The sequence below is a fragment of the Euphorbia lathyris genome, chromosome 8 (assembly GCF_963576675.1).
Source record: "Euphorbia lathyris chromosome 8, ddEupLath1.1, whole genome shotgun sequence".
NCBI classification, from domain to species: domain Eukaryota; kingdom Viridiplantae; phylum Streptophyta; class Magnoliopsida; order Malpighiales; family Euphorbiaceae; genus Euphorbia; species Euphorbia lathyris.
The window spans coordinates 2,610,317-2,631,604 of NC_088917.1; the positions used below are offsets into that span (position 1 = coordinate 2,610,317).

The 21,288-nt window shown below is 36.1% G+C and overlaps 1 long non-coding RNA gene across 5 annotated transcripts; it reads right to left on the bottom strand.

The window, feature by feature from the left end:
• Nucleotides 1–16,256: 16,256 nt before the first annotated feature.
• On the bottom strand, nt 16,257–21,065 carry LOC136202160 (uncharacterized). 5 transcript variants are annotated; one of them, XR_010674334.1, is made up of 6 exons: nt 20,766–21,065; nt 20,010–20,373; nt 19,799–19,862; nt 19,604–19,702; nt 18,806–18,921; nt 16,257–16,699 (listed from the first exon to the last, which is right to left on the bottom strand). It is a non-coding gene; the product is annotated as an uncharacterized lncRNA (long non-coding RNA). The 5 variants fall into 5 exon arrangements; XR_010674337.1 differs by lacking the exon at nt 16,257–16,699 and having other exon boundaries at nt 16,707–18,921; nt 20,010–20,086; nt 20,320–20,373; XR_010674335.1 differs by lacking the exon at nt 16,257–16,699 and having other exon boundaries at nt 16,707–18,921; nt 20,010–20,086; nt 20,226–20,373.
• Nucleotides 21,066–21,288: the final 223 nt, after the last annotated feature.

Sequence of the window (21,288 nt, forward strand, 5' to 3'; positions counted from 1 at the left end):
CCTTTTTTACATGTCTACTTGTATATATACATATTTAATTATGTTATGTATTTGTAAAAATTATTTTTGAGTCCTATGACTATTAATTACGTATTATGTAGCTATATATTTCGTATTTGGGTTTAATTCATTTGGATTTGGTTTGGTAAGGTATGATATTCCTATATATATAGTTTTGGCACATTTAAGTTATATTAGCTATTATTTAGGGTGAAAACTATTTTCTATATGTTTATTACTTAAAACCATTTGGAACCCAATGATTTTGGTTCATTGTTTTTACATGTTTTGAATTAGAATAAATAGGTATTATATGTAGTACTCTTTTTCATTTTCTTTATTATATCATTCAGTATTTCTTACTCCTTTTTATCTATAGGTATATCCTTATTTTTAGATAAAATTATATATATATATATGTATTTCTATTTTATTTTTGTGTATATGTATATATTCCAAATGAGTTTTACTTGGTGAATTTTGGTTTAATTGGTTCATTAGTGTAATTATGTTCAAGTGGAGGATAATTGAGTGAAAAATGGGAAAATAAAAAAACAAAAAGAGAATTTAATTTGTTTGTTTAAATTAAAGTTTTTCTAGATATTCCTAAAGTATAAATAACGTTTTCTTGACGTTTTTTAAACCATTTCCAAAATATCACGTGTTGAAACCTTAATCCGTTCCAGCGACGGATTAGGCAAACCTTATAATTAAAATCGTTTTCATTGTAAATAATAGAGTTTTGAATTGTTCTCCTAACTAAATGGTTTGTACAAAATAAATGGACTTGTATGCCTAATCACGTTTTTGGAGTTAAAGTTTTTATTCCACATTTTCAAACATTCGAGTCGTTCCAACGGCGATTCGAGTCAAGGTCATGTAAATTAACGGGGTTTTGAAACGTACCTAAATCGTTCCTACAGCGATTAAGGTACGAACCATGTAAATAAACCCATTTTGGGGAATGAGATTAGCTAAGAGTTAGTGTATAATATAAAGCATAAATCACGTTGTAAACAAATCAATTCTTTCTTCTCCCCATTCTCTCTCCTATGTATTTTTAATTCATGTAAATGGGTGATTCTTTATTAAAGTGGCTTTAATGACATGCTCAAAACGGGTTTCAAAGCGAGAAAGAAAAGGTTTCAAATGAATTTTAAACTTAAAGAAATATGCGATTAGTCCGTTATCGCCTAACACGCTGAGTAGGAGGCCGGTGGTTCATAACCGGGCGATGTCGGGGTGCCTAGTAGCCTTTCTCCGGAAAGGAGCTAGCCTTCTCGGCTCGTACCTAAGTTTCCCGAACCCTCACCGGTCTCCCGCAAGGGATCAGTGTTCATTTTCCCATTCATGGGTGGCGACTCTTCCATACTCCGAGCTCCGGTCCTGCCGAACAGCTTGATTCCACGATTGGTTGCTTTCGGCGCCAATCACCGCTTACATCGCCATGAGGTGTCCACCCCCCGCTCTGCCCGGGTGAGGCCGTTCGGTACCTTGTCTAACACCCGCCAATCTGGATTTTTTCAAGATGGAGGCGGATGCCTTGTGAGCTCCGCAAGTACCTTCATGCAATTCCTTGAGGATCTGTTGTCCCTCTTCCGTCGTTAGGTATTTCAACCAGGGGTGACCAAAAGACTTCCTGTATAGCTGGCCATTTATCATAGAAAAGTAAGCGGCCTTTCTCACCGTCCTCTTAGCCTCTTCTTTGTCTTGAGGCAAAGTTCCAGTTGAGAGATACTGCTGGATCAGAGATCTCCAATCCTCTAGGGCAGGCGAGAGAAGAGCTACAATTTCTGGGGCGAATGCCGGTCTGTCTCTTACTTCGAATGGACATTGAAGGTCTGCCCACTGATCCTTGCTTGAGGCTAGTTTAGCTAGGTGATCCGCTTCTGTGTTTGATCCTCGCAACACGTGAACCAGCTCCCACTTGGTTTCTTTGGACTCCAAATGGTTTAATAGCTTTTTGGCCTCCTCAACATACTTGGCCAGAGTTTCATCTTTTACATCAAAGTTCTTGATCATCTGATTGACCATTAGCTTAGAATCGCTATAGATCACAACTCGATCTGGCGTGATCTCCTTCAGCAGGCGTAGCCCCAATATCAAGGCTTCATATTCTGCGGCGTTATTCGTTGCAGGGAACTCTAACTTCGCAGCATAATACAACTTGATGTAGTGAGGTCCCTTGATCCCTACGCCGATTCCTGCACCTTCTGCCGAAGAGGCACCATCTGTGTACATTATCCACTCTTCTATTTTTGGCTTGGGAAGGTTTATGCCTTCTTCGATGAATTCATTAACAAAGTCTGCCAAGACTTGGCTCTCTTCAATGCGGATCTGCCTTCGTAACGGACGTCAAACTCGCCCAGGTGGATTGCCCACTCCATTAGCCTCCCTGAAGTTTTCGGTTTTTGTAATACCTTCCTTATAGGTATGTTGGTACGAACGATGACCATGTGTGCCTAAAAATAAGGTCTCAGGCGGATTGAAGTGATGACCACTGCCAAGGCCATCTTGTCCAATCTCGAATACCGGGTTTCAGCATCTTTTAAGACTTTGCTTACGTAATAGATCAAGTATGTTGGCCATCTTCTTCCCTTATCATGACTGTGCAAACCGCTTTATCTGTAACAGAAACATACATGTACATGTTCTCACCCTCCAAAGGTCTACTTATTAGAGGCGGTTCTGATAGGAAGCGCTTGATGCCTTCAAAGGCCTGCTTGCAATCTTCATTCCACTCGAAGCCTTTCTGCTTTTTGATTACTTCATAAAAAGGTTCGCATCTACGAGCTGAACATGAGATGAATCATCCAAGTGCTATGACCCGCCCATTAAGGCGTTGCACTTCTCTGACATTTTGTGGCGCTTTCATGTCTAGCACCGCCTTGATTTTATCTGGATTGGGACCAACTCCCTTCTGGCTGATCATGTATCCCAGGAATTTTCCATAAGTTGCCCCAAAAGTACACTTCTCAGGATTTAGTTTGATGTTGTGGTGACGAAGGACTCTAAGGACTTCCCTTATGTCCTCCGCATGTTTCTCCATGGTGGTGCTTTTGATGATCATGTCATCCATATAGACTGAGAAGTTGTCACCTTTTCTTCCTTTGAATATCTTGTTCATCATCCGATGGTAAGTAGCTCCAGCGTTCTTAAGCCCGAAGGGCATGACTTTGAAGCAATAAGTCGCCTGGTGAGTTACGAAGGAGGTCTTGATCCTGTCTGATGGCTCCATGAGGATCTGGTGGTAGCTTGACTTCACATCCGTGAAGGAATATACTGGATGTCCTGCGGTTCCGTCAACAAGGATGTCAATACAATGCAGAGGGTAGTTGTCTTTGGGATAAGCCTTATTAAGGTCCGTGAAATCAATACACATGCGGTATGATCCGCCTGCCTTTTTAACCAGGACCACATTCGCCAGCCACTGGGTGTAAATAACTTCCTCAATGGCATCCGCCTTCTTAAGTTTAGATATCTCTTCCTCTATTACTTTCTGTCTTTCTGGCCCATGATTTCTTCTCTTCTAGGCCACAGGGACTGCATCTTCGGCAATATTAAGTTTGTGAGTGATCACGTCTGGACTGACCCCTGTGAGGATCTCGTCCTTCCAAGCGAACACATCTTCCGACTCGAGGAGAACCTTCGTAACATCTTCCTTAACCTCAACTTTCAGCCCCTTGGCGATTCGTACCTGCTTACCATCTGAAATGAGAAACATTTCTGTGTCTCCCAGGGCCGTTGTGACGAGTTCATCATCTTCATCCTCTTTGGACTGGGGGCGAATCGATAAGGATGTAGAGTATGTCTCCTGAGCCACCTTCTGGTTCCCTTTGATCATCACACCTCCCTTGGTTGTATGGATGTACATGGTCAAATTGCGAATCGATATGAGAGCGGCCGCTTCTGAGATGAATGGCCGCCCTAAGATGATGTTATATACCAATTGATCGTCCATGATGGAGAACTCCAGATCTCCCATCCACACCTGATCTTCATCTGCTAACTCGCATTCTAGTGTCACTTGGCCCTTTGTCTGGATTGTGTGACCCGTCACTCCCAGAATATCTACGATGGTGGTCTCGATTTGAATAGGGTCAACCTTGAGTTTGGCGAATGCACCCCTAGTGATGACATTACAAGAACTACCAGTGTCTACCATCACTCTCTTCATTTCCCATCCTTCCACCATCATAGTAATGACAAGAGCGTCTGCGTGTGGAAAGAGAGCCGGACCCACGTCTGCGAAGGGACAGTTGAGTGATGCTCTATCTAGAGCAATGGTTTTTGCTTTCTTTACCGCAGGCTGATATCCTGGTCCACCAGCAATAACATTAATGACCCCCTTATCCTTTTTCTTTGGCTCATCTCTGGGTTTATCACCATCTCCCTTTCTATCATTCTGGATGAACCTGTCTAGCTTTCCTCTCTCGATAAGCCTCTCAATCTCCCTAGCCAATTCCCAGCACGCATCTGTGTCATGACCGTTCCTCCTGTGGTATTTGCAATAATTCTTGGGGTTTTTTCCCGTGTTGGTGTACTCCCCCCCTTTTGGTTTGGGGTATGAAATGCTCCGCTTATGCTGGCTGTTCTCTAACCACATTAGCACTTCGCTTTTGGAGGCGTTCAATGGCGTGAACGATGGCGTATATGCTGATTTATTCTTAGAGCCTCTTCGCCTATTTCGGGAGGATGAGTCAGGGAGCTTTTCTTTCTCCTTATCCCGTCTCCAAGATTCGCCCTTTCCTTTCTTGGGTGGAGATGCTGACTCTCTTCGAATGTCATCGACTTCCATGAAGTCTTTGCACCTTTCTATCAGCTCCGCCATACTCTTTGGTTTGTTCCTAATCAGATCCTCCTGCAAGCTCTTGCATGTTGTGTTTTTTACAAGTGCTTCCACTGCCATGGTGAGATCCACATCAACAATGCTTATACACAACTTATTGAACTTGTCGACATACTTCCGGAGGGGTTCATTTTCTTTTTGCTTCAGCTCAAAGAGCTTTCGAGATTTGACCACTGGAGGAATGCTTCCTGCAAATTTTGAACAGAATTCCCTACTCAATTGATCCCAGCTGTTTATAGATCTCGGGCGAAGGGATTGGAACCAGTCGTAAGCTGGACCTTTCAATGTAGTGATGAACATTCGGCATTGCACTACCTCGCTTGCACGGTTAAGTCCAAGCAACATGCGATACTTCCTTGCATGGGCTTCAGGATTATCCTCGCCAGAATAGGCTGGTATATTTGGAATCTTGAAATGCCTATCCGCTTCTTCGGCCTCGATCCACGCAGTGAAGGGTGACTCCCGATTGGCGAATGGATTATGCCTGGCATTCTCCTCGTTCTGTCTGCGTATCTCCTCCCTGATCTGATCCACAATAGAACCCCGACCCCTTCTAGGGAACCTTCTACTGTTGGATCTGCTTCGCTGCGAGGATGAGGAACTAGATTCTGACGAAGGGTCGGATGGTGACCTATCGCCGTCATGTCCTCTTGGTGGAGATCGTCCCCTTGGTGGAGAACGTCCCTTTGGTGGAGATCGTTCTCTTGGTGGAGATCTTCCTCTATTACCTCCATCTGGCGGCGGATGTTGTACAACCTGGCGAGGTGATCTATCTCGGCGTTCGTTTCCTCTTTGCTCGGGGGGCGACCTTTCATGCCGGGGAGACCTGGTTTTACGTCTGCGATGAGAACGAGATCTAGACCATCCCTCCTTATGTGATCGAGTCCGCTTCTTACGCCTGTGACCACCGCGTCTACCTTCCGGCTGATCTATTGCTATGTTATTCCGTCCCCTATCCGCTGCCGGTGGAGCACGAGGTCCGCCAATAGTGATCCTTGGATTTGTTATGTTTCTCCGGGGAGATTGATCATTTCTTTGACTTCCCTCTGGTATATCATGATATAGCGCTCAATTAAGTGGCGGGTTATCGCCGTGCCCCAAATTAACAATGGTCGAATCCGCGGGTTGAGAGAGGAAAAACGACGAGTCACGACGAGCATTAGGCATAACATAAGCGTTCTGCCATTGCGTTAGGGTTGGTCTTGGCGACGGACGGTGATTAAACGGGAAAGCAGTTCCTGTCGTTGCGCCACCTACATCTCGATTCGTCAGGAAAGCTCTTAATCGGCCTTCCATAATAGGTCCATATTCTCTGTCTACGGTACTTGCGCAAATATCCAAAAGGGTTTTTGGTGACATGTTCCCTTCGTCGTGAATAATTGGTGCATCATGGTCGACGCGACCAGCGCCTGTGGTGGGGTTAGTTGACGATGGTATGGGTGGTATTGTAGTTCTCGTTGATGGATTAGACCCTCCAGTTGCTATGTTTAGGTTGTGAACTGAGTCCTTTTCTGATTAGGACCTCCACGTTCACCGCACCAATTGATAACAGGCGATGAACTTCTGATCGGATTCCTTCCCTGTGGGGTCGTCGTTGGGTTCGATGGGGGGAAGCTCCGATGCCAAAGTCAGTATGTGAATAAGAATAAACTGTATTGACAAGAGAAGGGTCTAGAGTGAGAATGTGAATGTGTACCTCAGTAGCTTGGGATGCAAGCTATTTATAGTCATGTGATCGTAACTCCCTGTAACCAAAAAGTCTCCATTAATGCCTCATTAATGGCGCTTACGGATCTCCTTTAAGTGCGGCCGTTAGCTCATTAACGTCCCATTAATTGCCTTTATTGGGAATCGGCTTATCCGTGCGGCGGGCGGATCGAGGCGTGATGGCGGGTCTCACGTAGGTTTGACTACGGATAACGTGTGGCGGAATCTAAGTGATCCGCCATTTGAATGACTTGATTGATACGCCATTGCTTCCCTGGCCGCTCTAATACGCTGTCGTTTTGATAAATATCCTCTTTGATCCCATGGATAATATCTCGATGTTATCAGTATTATAATGTGAGCTATTGTAATATCATTATAATATTCATTCCTAGATGTATTATCACTATAATATTTATTCTGCTAAATTCAGGTTGAGAGTAATGTGATTGTAAGAGTGAAACAACAAATTCTTATTATGGTTAATTGGAAAAAAAACACTCAAATTTGAATCATATTAACATGGCATGGACTCCAAATTATTCTGAACTTAATTAATAATAATTAACATGAGTCAAAGCAATTTTTTTATTCTGAACTTAATCGACAATAATTAACCGAAACTAATTGTTTTAATTGATTATTCTCTTGTATATGTATTAGTTAATTAATTTAAAACCCTAAAACTAAAAGTAGTATATATTGTATTTCGGTTTTATTTGGTTTTGGACTGAATCGAAAACCAAACTACCTTGAAAATTAGGATCAAACCAAACCAAAATATAATTCGGTCCGGTTTGATTCGGTTTTTTCGGTCCGATTTTTTCGATTTTTAGGTTTTCGGTTTGGTTCTGCTCACCCCTACCAGTAGAGAAAGTAGTAAGTAATACATTATACGGTTTTAAAAGAATTGAATGTGATATACTTATATTATCTATCTATCTATCTATCTATCTATTTAAAGCAGCTTATAAACTGCTGATGTGGCACCTTAAGATTTTTTGAGAATTTGTTTATTTAATTTTCTTATTTTGAACGGTTTCTCCTCAAAACTGATTATCAGATCATTTTCTTATTTTGCTCCCTCTGCTCCTCCTCTTAACTGCTTCGATCTTCCACTCTTCTAATAACCGTACACTATTTCAAAACTGTTGATCATACTATTTTCTCATTCTGGCGGCCACTCGGTTCTTTGAATTTGTTCTCAATACTACACTCTCTCTCAGCTCATCCTATCAATTTATACAATCACACTTTCTAGAGAGTAAGAATTATCATTGAACTTTTTTCTTTCTTTTTTTTACTGCATCTTTAACTTTCTTTTTTTTACTGCATCTTTAACTTTGTTTTTAGATTCCTTAAAAATTGAATTCATTTACGTGTTCTCTTAGTAGAAGTTTATGGGTTGAATTGAATGGTTCTAGCTATGTTAGATTTTGCTTTTTACTGGTTTTTCACTTTCTGTTTATTTCTTTTTTTCTTTTGGGCTCATTTCTGTTTTCAGAATAAGGTTTGTTTCTCTTGCAAATCCCTCTCCAGTTCAACGACTATATCTAGAAATGTTTTTTATTGGGATTGTTTATGCCTTCTCTTTTGATTTCCTTCAGTGGTCCTACCCCTCTTTGTGAGGATTTCATGCGGAGATGTTGGTAAATCCTAATGTATTCTCACTATAATATGTCAATTTCATTGATTTTTCTATTGAAGTTGTCATCATATGATTTGTTGCTATATTTCTCAGTCTTCGTTTCTATTTTTGCAGAAGAAGGTATTTGACGTCCTTGAGTTAAATTATATACATTTTAAGTTCTCTGGTTACAATTTTGGCATGGAAATTTACTAAGTTTCTTAAATTTGTCCAATTAATCAGATAAATTATGTTATTTTTTAATCTCTTTGGTTACTATTTTGGTGTGAAAACTTACCCTGCTTCCTCAAAAAGTCTATGCACTCTCAATTGTTGGGTTTTTTCAACAGTGCATCTAATGAATATATTCAATAAAAAACTAGGTGTTTTTCCTTAAAATATCTACTTTTGTCCTCCTTATTCTTTGTTCTTGCCTTTTAAGCTCGTGGGATTTTTTATTCTTATGTTTACACTTGGCTGGCTAATGTTTCTTTTTCTAACTTCCATTGGATATCTACTTTTGGTACTGCTTCTTGGCAATGAAAACAAGAAAACAAACTGGGTTTCTCATAAAAAAATTAGATTTAAGTTACATTCTGATTTTTTCTTTTCTGTATTTGAATAATTGTGCAGAAAATATATAATGTTCATGAGAAGACTTCCTGATAATGCCTATCTTGCTTTGGAGTCAAGAAAAAGTAGTGTTATATTATGCCCTCATATGAATATGATATGTGTAATGGATGTATTATCAATTACATCCTTGGGGTGGTCTATGAAGATTTGACTCAAAATTTTGGAAAAGAGGACAAAAATTATATCATGTTAAGTTTCTATTTGAGTTTAACATAAACCAGAGACTAAGGTAATGAAAGAATGAATATGAAAGGGATGTGTAAGTTATTTATACCTTACTTTTGGGAAGGAGTTGAAAAGAAGCATGGTGAAATAATAATAAGAATTCTGGTGAAAATTGGGAAGGAAGTCAAATTCATTCAATCATCTATCCTATCTCAAGGCTAAATGCCTATACAAAAGATGCCTTGAAGCTGGCAATAGTAGATCCCCTTGAGAAGTTGTTGGTAAGTAACTCTAATATAATATGATTCTTTCTTTCATTTCTGTTATGTTCAATTTCTTTAGGTTGGATTGTGCTTAATGAATTTTACATTGTGGATATTTTCTTATTATTGGTTCTAATTTTTGAGTTTACTTATTGTCTCTATATTCTATTTGTGCCTCCACTACCTCACGATTTTAATTTGGTTTACTAATTTCTAAGTTTCATTTTTAATTTGGTTTACTAATTTCTAATTTTTCCTTGAAATTGAAATAGAAAAATCAAAGCACATTTCAGGAAAAAGTCACGATCAATCCACAAACATGCTCATTGCTTTATGACACAATAAGGAAATATCTCTCATCACTTTCTCTGTAGTGACAATTTAGGCTTATCGGAGTTCATGTCTTGACACTATACTTTAGCAATTTCTTACATTTCTTTAGGTTACTAACGATTTTGGTTCTTATGTTTTGTGCTATTTTTTTCTATCGTGCAAACGAGTTGATTTGTTGATTTTATGATTTTATATGATAGAAATAAATAATAGCGAAATTGGTATGTATTCTATTGTTCGTACAACTTTTATTTAGGTCATTTTTTAGTTTCCGTGGGTGTAAAACTAATATGGATAGATTTGAGTATAAATTTATTTTTTCTTATAATAATTTTATGTAAGTTCTTTACTTATATCTTGCATTAGAATTTCTATTTTTTAAACAAATTAATTGGTTGTATATATAGCTTAAGATAAGATCTGCAAACAAGCTCATGCAAATGCAACTGCTTTTTGTACAACTAGAAAAGAACTCAACCCTGAATTGTTCAGATATAAATTTTAGCAAATGCTATTTATTGAATTAAATGAATTTTAAGAGGAGAGAGAGAAAGAAAAAGGATGGGAAGGATAAAGTAAATAGAGAGAGAAAAGTTAATATGAAGCTAAAAAATATGAGTCAACGGTAATAGCGGTTAGAGATGTAACGAAGTGTAAAATTGAATGGATTTTATGTTACGTTTTGAAATTCAATGACAATATGTGAAAATGGATAAAAACTGAATTATCATACTGTAAAAATGAATAAGTCAGCGACCATGGATGTAATTTATCCCATTGTAGTTAAATTCTACCGATCATAGTGGTTTTCGCCCAAGGAAAGCAATTTCAATTAAATTTTAAGTATGACTTTAATTTGTCACCATCTTTTAATTTACCATTATAGAATTATTTTTCTAAAATATATTTTTTTATTTTAATATTAAAAATTTATATTCCCACACATGATTAGTTCAATAAAAATGAAATCAATATTTAATTTAATAGTACGTATTATCTATTTTCAACTCAAACTAAATTATTTTGTTTTTCTATGTAAGACATCCCGTGCATTGCACGGGGTTTAACACTAGTTCGTTTAGAAAACAAAGTCCATATACTTTGTTTTCAAACATAGTGAGGATAGCATGAACCTAATGTGTAGTCTTCAACAAAAAAATTAATGTGTATATATTAACGTGTGTGCAATAAAGAATATTAATGTTGATTATGGTTTTGCTTTTATGACATTTCATTTTCATTCAATTGGCTTGGCATTGATAAATAGGGCAAAGGCTCAAGTTTTATGATAGCGTATAAATTATCAGTACTGAATTATTATTAAGGAAAAAACATTCTCGTTATTTTGATTTTAGTGTATTGAATTTCTAACATTTTCTTTTAATATATTTAGTTTTTAAGTTTTTGTGACATTAAATCATTAGTGTTACAAATTAAGATTGGTTTGAGTGGTTATGGGCTCCAAGTCGTTTAAGCTAGATCTCGAGTTCGAGTTCTAGTGTATGTAGAAAAGCTTTAATGGGGAGATGATCCACCTAAAGGGCGGCTGACAATCCTCGAACCGAAAAATCAAACAAACTGTAAAAAAATCATCAGTGACAATAAAATCGATTTTTAATATAAAACTCAGTTAACATTACGTTATTAATTTTGCATGCGTTCGAAATTTATATCTTTAACAGTTTGAAAACAAATTTTTATTCGTGTGATGTGATTATAGAAAAACTAAAAATCTATTTCGAACTGTAAAACATACAATTTCAGACATTGATGGAGACCGTAATATTTTTTTTCTAAAAGGATGGAGACCATAATTATTCGTGCTAAAGCATAACTTTGGAGCTTTTGTTCTTTTTCTGTAAAGCTGATGAATATAATATATTTGATGTTCTAATAACAAATCAGAGTGGCGCAGCAGAAGCGTGGTGGGCCCATAACCCACAGGTCCCAGGATCGAAACCTGGCTCTGATATGGTTTGACCATTTTTCAAACGCATCTCCGTAGTTTAAAAATTACAAACAAAAGTATGTGATTTGTGCAGTTTGGAAACTTAATAATTCGGTCAAAATTTATTATCTTGGTTCGGCCAAAAGGGATAAAAAAAGAGTTCGATTTTGCAAATAACCTCATATGTAAGGCTCGATTTCATAAATTAATAGTAATCATATATAGAAAATAAGAATATAGTCAACAAAAAATAGAATTTAAAATTGACGACAAAAGTACACATTGTTCATTTTTTTCAGTTACGGCCTCTCAACAAGAATAACACAATAGGAGCCATCCAAAATTTATTTCACAACTTCTCTATTAACACTAAGGGAGTGTTTGGTTGGAGGTAATGAAAGTATGGAATGGGAATGGACATAATCTTTTGCCTTTGTTGATGTTTGATTAGCTAATATTTAAATGGGAATGGGATTCCATTCCCCAAAATATAGGAATAAGTGATTCCTGCCTTCAACTCCCTCAATCAACTTGATTCCTCTCCATCTTATTAATTTATCACGTAATGAATCCATGATGTACCATTTTTTTTATCTATTAACCCATTTATCACGATTTTTGTAACTACGCAAAAAATAACTACCTATATGTATATATAATATAGTATATTTATAATATAATACATTGATTCTTCAAATGATTTCTGTATACAATAATATATAGTATATTTTTATAATTAATTTTTTCGGTTAGTTTATTATTAATAGTTTTCAAATTTTATTTATATATTTTTTTTGGTTCGTCTATTTTATTTATATATTAAAATTTAAAAATTTTGATTTTGTCCAATTTCGATTTTGATTTTGATTCCAATTCCGGAATTTGAACCAAACATTCTTAAAAGTAATCGGATTCCGATTCCGGATTAAACCAAACAAAATAAATAAATAGTCATTCCGATTCCAATTCCGAAGTTTGAACCAAACGCCCCCTAAGGGTAAAGTACAAAAAAAAACCATTACTGCACAAATCACATACTTTTGTTTGTAATTTTTAAACTAGATGCGTTTGAAAAAAGGTCAAACCATATCAGAGCCAGGTTTCGATCCTGGGACCTGTTGGTTATGGGCCCACCACGCTTCCGCTGCGCCACTCTGATTTGTTATTGGAATATCAAATATATTATATTCATCAACTTTACAGAAAAAGAACAAAAGCTCCAAAGTTATGCTTTAGCACGAATAATTATGGTCTCCATCCTTTTAGAAAAAAAATATTACGGTCTCCATCAATGTCTGAAATTATATGTTTTACAGTTCGAAATAGATTTTTAGTTTTTCTATAATCACATCATATGAATAAAAATTTGTTTTCAAACTGTTAAAGATACAAATTTCGAATGCATGCAAAATTAATAACGTAATGTTAATTGAGTTTTATATTAAAAATCGATTTTCTTGTCACTGGTGTTTTTTTTACAGTTTGTCTGATTTTTTGGTTCGAGGCTTATCAGTCGCTCTTTAGGTGGATCATCTCCCCATTAAAGCTTTCTACATACACTAGAACTCAAACTCGAGATTTAGCTTAAACGACTTGGAGCCCATAACACTCAAACTAATCTTAATTGGTAACACTAATGATTTAATGTCACCAAAACTTAAAAACTAAATATATTAAAAAAAATGTTAGAAATTCAATATACTAAAATCAAAATAACGAGGATGTTTTTTCCTTAATAATAATACAGTACTGATAATTTATACGCTACCATAAAACTTGAGCCTTTGCCCTATTTATCAATGCCAAGCCAATTGAATGAAAATAAACTGTCATAAAAGCAAAACCATAATCAACATTAATATTCTTTATTACACACACGTTAATATATACACATTAATTTTTTTTGTTGAAGACTATACATTAGGTTTATGCTATCCTCACTATGTTCGAAAACAAAGTATATAGACTTTGTTTTCTAGACCAATAATATAAGTATATTACATTCAATTCTTTTAAAACCGTATAATGTATTACTTACTACTCTCTCTACTGGTCACTTCTAATTTCTCTTTCTCTTTCTCTTCTCTCAATTGTGGTTGTATGCAAAGTTACTATTCTTGCGCCTTTGTCATCGACTTCTATTCCACTGGGCTTCTCTTTCTTCTTCTCCTCTACACACATTTTCGACTTCAACATCTTTTACATTCAGATTACATCACTAATTTCAACAATTCTTAAGTGTAGGCAGCCGTTTGAAGGATTGAAGGAAGAAGAACTGGGCTTCTCTTTCTACTTCTCCTCTACACATCCATCTTTAACTTCCACGGCTAAACCTCCATATTTCACATTCAGATTCCATCGTCAATTTCAGTAATTCTCAAGTTTGGGCACCAGTTTGAAGATTTGAAGGAAGAAGAGAATGGTTGCTTTCATGATTTTAACAACCGACGTGTAAATAACCAAAAAAGTTGAGCAATTTGAGCAATTGATTTTAATCCTAGGGATTTCATTTATATTGAAATTGAATGTACAATCAGTCTTTTTTTTTTGGAGAATGGACTTAGTAGGTTCAAAAGGGCCTCATTTAGATTGAAATTGGATGTTCAATAGGGGCTTCATCTAGATTGAAATTTAAGGTTTAATAGGTTCAATAGGGACTTCAAGTAGTGTGCATGCTCCATCCTTGATACTAAATTCCTCCATTTCAGGAACTTGGTCTAGACGAAATTTTGTTCATTTTCATTTTCTTCTTCTTTTTTATTGGTGATTATAGTTTTTTTCTATCAATTTATTCTTTTCACGAGTCCTTATTTTGTAAAATTATCCCTTATATCAAATAAAAGCTTTCATATTCTCATGCCTAAATTGTACTCATTCTTTCATCGATGTCTGGATTTGTATTGCCCAGCCCATATAGTTTGTTACTTGCACTTAATTTAAATTCTTTGTTGAGTACTTGTTTCAATTTGTATGTGTTACTTGTTACGGAGAATCTATGTTTCCAATTCAATTTGTTAAACTAGAGCAAACTTTTAAGCCCTGCCCTATTAAGTAGAGTAGTAGCTAGTGAGACCCTCTTGCTTTGTATTAATATAGTTAACGGGTCCATTGGAACAGTCTATGAAACCTCACAGCTTTCAGCCAAATGAATTCACTCTTGAATTAGAAAGTGAAACTTAGCTACTCATAATGAAAATAACTCAACAATACAATAGAAAATCTATAAAACCTAGTTCTCCTCTCTAGGGAATGTTAAGTCTCTATTTATAGGGGAAAAACCTTAGAAGAAAGACTAAAATATCCATAAGAGATAAGGAAAGAAACTAAATCTCTAATTAATTAATGATTAAATTAGAGATAATAGAAAATATTCAAATCCTAAATAAAAGAAAATACAACTAAATAAGATAATATCCCCAAATCAAATCTGCAAACATGTTTTTTTCTCTACCAAATTCATTCAACCACTTGCCCACGCCTTAACTGAAGTTGGATGCAACTTTCCAATTACAACTTAATTTGTGACAAGACGTGCCCACACCTTAACTGAAACTGGTCTCTGATTGGTAAATACTCCAAAATGCTCCATAAAGTAATAGATTTTCAGATTTTTCACCAGACATGTAAACTTTCTCTCAAAATAAAATATGAAATAAAAAGTATTAATTGAACACCAAATATTTCCAATTTACATAGAATAAGGTAGAAAGTAACAAGACTAAAATAGTCTTATCAACCATCCTTCCACTATTTCAGTCAATGCCTCTTCTTGAACTTCGTCAAGTTCAATCACGCTTCCTATTTAGGATCTAATCTATCCGATGTTATGCATTTAACATATGCTGAACATTCCCAAATTCTCATGAAAGATAGACTAAGTTTCTTTCCAATGAGCAATTCAAATGGAGTAGAACTGGCAGATTTGGTGGGTACTCGGTTCAAGGTAAATAAGGCAGTTTCTAAAGCGTAGCCCCAGAATGTCTTTGGAAGAGAGATCACACTCATCATGGATCGTACCATATCTAATAGAGTATGATTTCTTATTTCAGATACATCATTGTGCTATGGTGTATATGGCGGAGTCCAATGTGAGCGAATGCCATGTTCGTTCAGATAATTCAGGAAATCAATGGAAATATATTCTTCAACTCGATCTGATCGAAGCACTTTAATATTCTTTCCTGTTTGTTTTTCTACTTCATTCTTGAAGCATTTGAATTTCTCAAAGGATGGTTCATCAAGTAGACAAATCCATATCTAGTATGATCATCTATGAAGCTAATAAAGTAACTGAATCCTCATATTGCTTGTGTTGACATAAAACCACATAGATCTGAATGTATTAATCTTAGAATGTCGGGTGCACACTCTCCTTTATTTCTAAATGGAGTCTTTTCCATCTTTCCGTCTAAACAAGATTCATATGTACCCATTGATTCACAATTAATTCAGTCTATAAGTCCATCTTGATGTAGCTTAGACATACGTCCCTTATCTATAAGGTATGAGCAACAATGCCACAAGTAAATTGAATTATATGTTCTTTGTCTTTTGGTATCAGTTGTGTAAACAAAAACTTTATCATCCAATACATAAATTCCATTCAATGATATTCCTGAAAAATAGCAAATCACAATTCTATGGAAAACAAAACTTGAATTCTTAATTGAAACTATAAAAATCCACAAGAAACTATAGATATAACGTTATGAGATATATCGGGAACATATAAACAATTTCCTCAATTCTATTACAAGTCCAGATGGTAATGCTAATAAATAATCTCCAATTGCGAGAGTAGAAACTCTTGCTCTGTTTCCAACTCGCAAATTTATGGCTCATTTCTTGAGATTCCTAGTCTGCTTTAGTTCTTGCATATTTGTACAAATATAAGATCCACATCCAATATCTAATACTCAAGACTCACACTATGAAATGGAGTTTATTTCAATATAGAACATACCAGATGTAGAAGCACCTCATTTTCCCTTCTTGAGGGAGTGTGTGTACTCTTTATAGTTCCTCTTCCAATTCTCTTATTTACAATAATATTGGCATTCTCCTTTGAGCTTTTTAGTGACTTGCTTGCATTTAGCTTGATTCGGTTTAAAGCCCTTGATCTTCTTGGAATCTTTGGAATTGGGAAACCTCCTTTTTCGCTAGTTAGACCCCTGAATAAGAAGTGTAGACATCACATTCTCTTTCTTTAGATTGGGCTCAACTGACTTGAGCATATTCAAGAGCTCTTCAAGAGAGATCTATAAGTCATTCATCTGATAGTTCATGATGAACTCTGAATAACTCTCTAAGAGGGACTACAGAACTAAGTCGACATTTAATTCATGATCCATCACAAATCCAATACTAGGAAGCTTGGTGATCTAACCAATCATCTTGACACAAATTTCCACAACAGAAGAACCTTCTTATATGTTGGAGTGAAACAACAACTTTACTATCTCATAACGTTCGCATCGAGTCTGTTTCTCAAACAGCTCCTTTAAGTGCATATTGAGATAGAAGTGAAGTTACTTCGGGTATGTCTAGAAGAGGCCCATCACTCATATTTTCTTTGTTGATGATATCTTATTATTTTTAGAAGCTTATATTTATGCTTCCAATATGCTTATTTCTTCGAACGTGTCTAGTTCTGAGTGATAACCTTAGTGAAGCTTTAGGTGTTTTGATTTTATATGATCTTGGGAGGTATCTTTTATGTGATTGTTTGGTGCGGTTGGAGATCGAAGTTGGGAGATGATCAATTTTCTCATATTAAGAAGATTGATTTTATTCTATCACAATGTAAAGATTTCTCTGGAGCTTTTCTTATTTTTAAAAAGTACTTTTCTTTAAACTAAAAGGAGGCTATGGTTAAATGGCATCTTCTTGATAGAGATTGGGTTAAGGTAAATTCGGTGGCTCGAGGAGGTTAACTGTGATTGTAAAGGCGTTTGATTAGGTATTTGCAGTGGAGATTTAAGGCTTTTATTATGGTGGAGATTTTATTCTTTTATGTAGAAAAGTTGTTATGGACCTTGATTCTCAAATGTTGTGGACAGCTTTTATAGTGTGTTTAATAATCACTATCTTATGCATGGACCTTAAGACATTGTTGGAATTTTAAGCATATGGATACATTCTGAGAAGGAAATAGAGAAGTGCAGTGGTGAATACAGGATTACTCGGTTAGAGTGGCCGATTTTACAGATGCATTTGCACTACAAGAAAATCTGCAGTTAGGGACTGAAAATTCGGTTGCAATTCAGTCCCTAAACATGTTTACTGACCAAATTTCTTGAGTTAACGGCGAAAGACATTCGTTCAGTAACTAGCTGGTCGGTAAGGGGTTACCGACAACGCTCTGATTCAGTCGCAAAGTTGCGACCAACATTACCGACTAACAAAAGCCGTCCTAGTTTACTGACTAAATATTCAGTCTATAAACCATTAAACTCGGTCCGTAACTATGCTTCGGAGTTAATTCCAAACCTTGCTTTAGCGACGAAATTGATGAATTTCTGATGAATCCGTCTGTCGCTAAAGTGAACATTTTTTTCCTTCCATTAAAGCACTAATATGAATAGAAAATTAAATTCGGATTGAAGAGAGTTCTTTTCCAGCAAACAAATAATTAAAACATAAATGCATAACATTAATGACTAAAATATTGAAATCAACATCATCATATAATCTACAAAACATATTCAAGAATCTGGTTGTGCATAGTATTAATATAAGCAATATGCATAGATAAACAACCCAATTGATTCACCACAGAGAAAAAGACTTGTAACAATCAAAAAATTTCATTCAATAACCCACCACATCAAAGACATCAATAAACCTAGTCCAAACTCTTCTTCACGACAAACACAAGACGAGATTCTCACATGATACAAAAAAAGGGGGGGAAATGGGGGCAGCCGAATTAGTGGAAAACAAAGGATATCGAACACCATGAACATAAACACAAATTGATTTGTTTGAAGTGTGAACATGCTAATAGAAGTCATTGAAAAATAACCACTTGCATTTTGAAAAACATAAGAAACCAAGCAGACAAGTTTTATGTATTTTGGTATGATAATTAAATTTACTAATGAGCCAACAACTTAAACAGATATGACCTCGTTTCAAGTCTCAATATGGTGAATACAGAATCCATGTTCTACAAGTTCAACAAGTTCACTCTCTCTATAACCCAATTAATCAACTTAACAAACACTATATCTCAAATTAGACAATTGTTTGGCAGTTCCTGTGTTATAAGAACTAACCTTTATCACCCTCTCCCATTGTGCTTTTTTGCACAACTACTGGTCTTCCGACATTACAAAATTGGCCTACTTTGTCAAGGTTGCAACAAATCACATCCAATTTCCATCATTTTTACCTGTTATAATTGAACAACAAATATTAGATGACAAAAGTAAACAATAGAATTAACACAAGTCATTCAACCAAAACACAAGCAAAGAATGCTCATCCAAATTTGTTATAGCAATATGCAGACACTAAACAATTGCAGTTCTGCCATTTTTATTAACGAATAGCCTATCCACTACTATAATCCGTAGATAGGGCCTTTAATTAAGGACCTGTGCAGTTCCATAACCAAACAGTCCAAATAACTTTGTTGTTATCTTTTCATCTGCAGTTTATGTATCGTCTTCTTATATATTCAAAAGTAAAATAAAACCATTCTTCGAGTATTCATTAACCCACAAATATGACATGTAAAAAATACTGTAATAGAAGAAGAGGGACACAATAATGCTAAGGATTTCCTCCCGTGTATATACCATATGATTCTATCTATCCATAACTCGCACATATTATGGTTTCATGACTCAATTTCTATAATTGCTTTTTCTGATTTTCTTTTTCCTCTTTTTGACTTGCACACAAAAATGCCCAACAAACAGAGCAATTAGACCCCTAATTCATAAATAATACTAAGTTACCATCAAAACATGCATCGACCATGTCTAACTTGCCAATTCAACAAACTGCAGATGACTAAAGTTAAGTGCAGAATTATATGACAGGCCTTAAATTCAGAAAAAGAGCCTTACCTTCTTTACAACAGTTTTGCTGTCCTTTCCTGTGAAAACAATATCCATCAATTTATGAATGAAATGCCCAAAAGGCCCTGCATATGCAAAGTCGTAAAGCTGCAACAGAATGCAATTTTGTTCATATAATAACATATTAAGAATATGAAAGGGAAACTATCCATTCAATTTCTATTAGAATGCTCAGAAATTAACCCTATATTCCATGTCTTCTACTTGCTTGGTTTCCTAACTCAAAATATATCAGCAGGGCAAACATCTGTTCACATACACACAAAATAAAAAGGCATTAAAGCATGATTTAATGGAAAATATAGAGAAACAGAAATATTATAGATAAATTGTACATACAATGAACACAACTTCTCAAATTCAAGGCAATAAACAAAAAAATTCAGTTAGTTACCTGTATTCAAGGTATTTCGAAGGGGGCCTTTGCTACTTGAGCCTTAATATCTAGGAGACTCCAACATAGATTAAACACTGGTTATCACCAAAAGCACAAGAGCAATTACTCAAATAGTTTGATTCACACTCTTGTTAACTTCCAATTTCTATTGAAACCACATTTTCAGGCAAAACCGAGATTGGATTTGGCCAAAATAGGTCTTCTAGCACTTACAAGGCTAGAATTCCCAAGCTGCAGGGTGGTTAGCCTGGAGCAATCCCCATAATAGACCCCTGAACATCACTCCTAACAAAATTGAGCATCAAACCTAGTCAAACAATGGCAGAAAGGATGGAAGTTCTCTGTGCAACTCCTAAAAGCCCTACAATAAGCATAAACCATACATTAAAGTCTTGATTGAGGCCTAAACAAACTCCACTGATTTGCAGGCTCCAGCCATGACAAAAGTCATTTCCAGTAATTGGCCAATAACAAAAAAAAGAAACTAAAAAGTCATACTATTTGTGATACTCACCCCTAGCCAAAAAAAAAATCAAGACTTCATTCATAATCTAGATTTACATGTACAAGCAATTAATTCTAAGAACTAAACACATTCTACACTCTCTTTAAATTTCTTCGCTACACAAACATATGAAAGGGATAAAGCATAGACGCAACAACAGAAGGGAATTTAAATTCCTTTTTTTCTCGAAAACCTAACAGAAATTGAAAAAGAAATCGAGAATAAGAAATAGAGATCAAGAGACAAACCTTAATGATTCTTGGAGGGAGATTACCGTTACCCATTTCTCCGAGGTCGACGCTACTTCAAGGGTTTTCGAGAACGAAAGAGTTTTCTCTCGCACTAGAAACGACTTTTGCCAAAGAACCCAAGCGATGGCCTTCTCTTATTCCCTTGTAGAAACTACTTTACAACAAGTCTCTGTATTGCGAAAGAAGATCTCATGTATACTTATTCTGCCAAATAAAGATGCATGGGGGGGAGCAGTAAGAGGCAATAACAGAGGCGAGTTAGAGATTTTGAAGAAAATGGGGGCGGCGGAATTAGGGTAAGAGAGAGACGGGAAGAATTGAAAGAGAAGGGTTCAAGTTTTAATTAGGGTGTTGTTAAACCCAGCCCCAATTTCCCACCCCTAGCCTCGTGAAAGGACGAAATTACCCTTTCATGGGTTTTGGAGTGGAAAAAGCTATTTTTTTTGCTCTCTCGATACACGGGCGTATGGACATCACGCCTCACCTCATGGTTGGGCGTGTGAACATCACGCCTCACCGT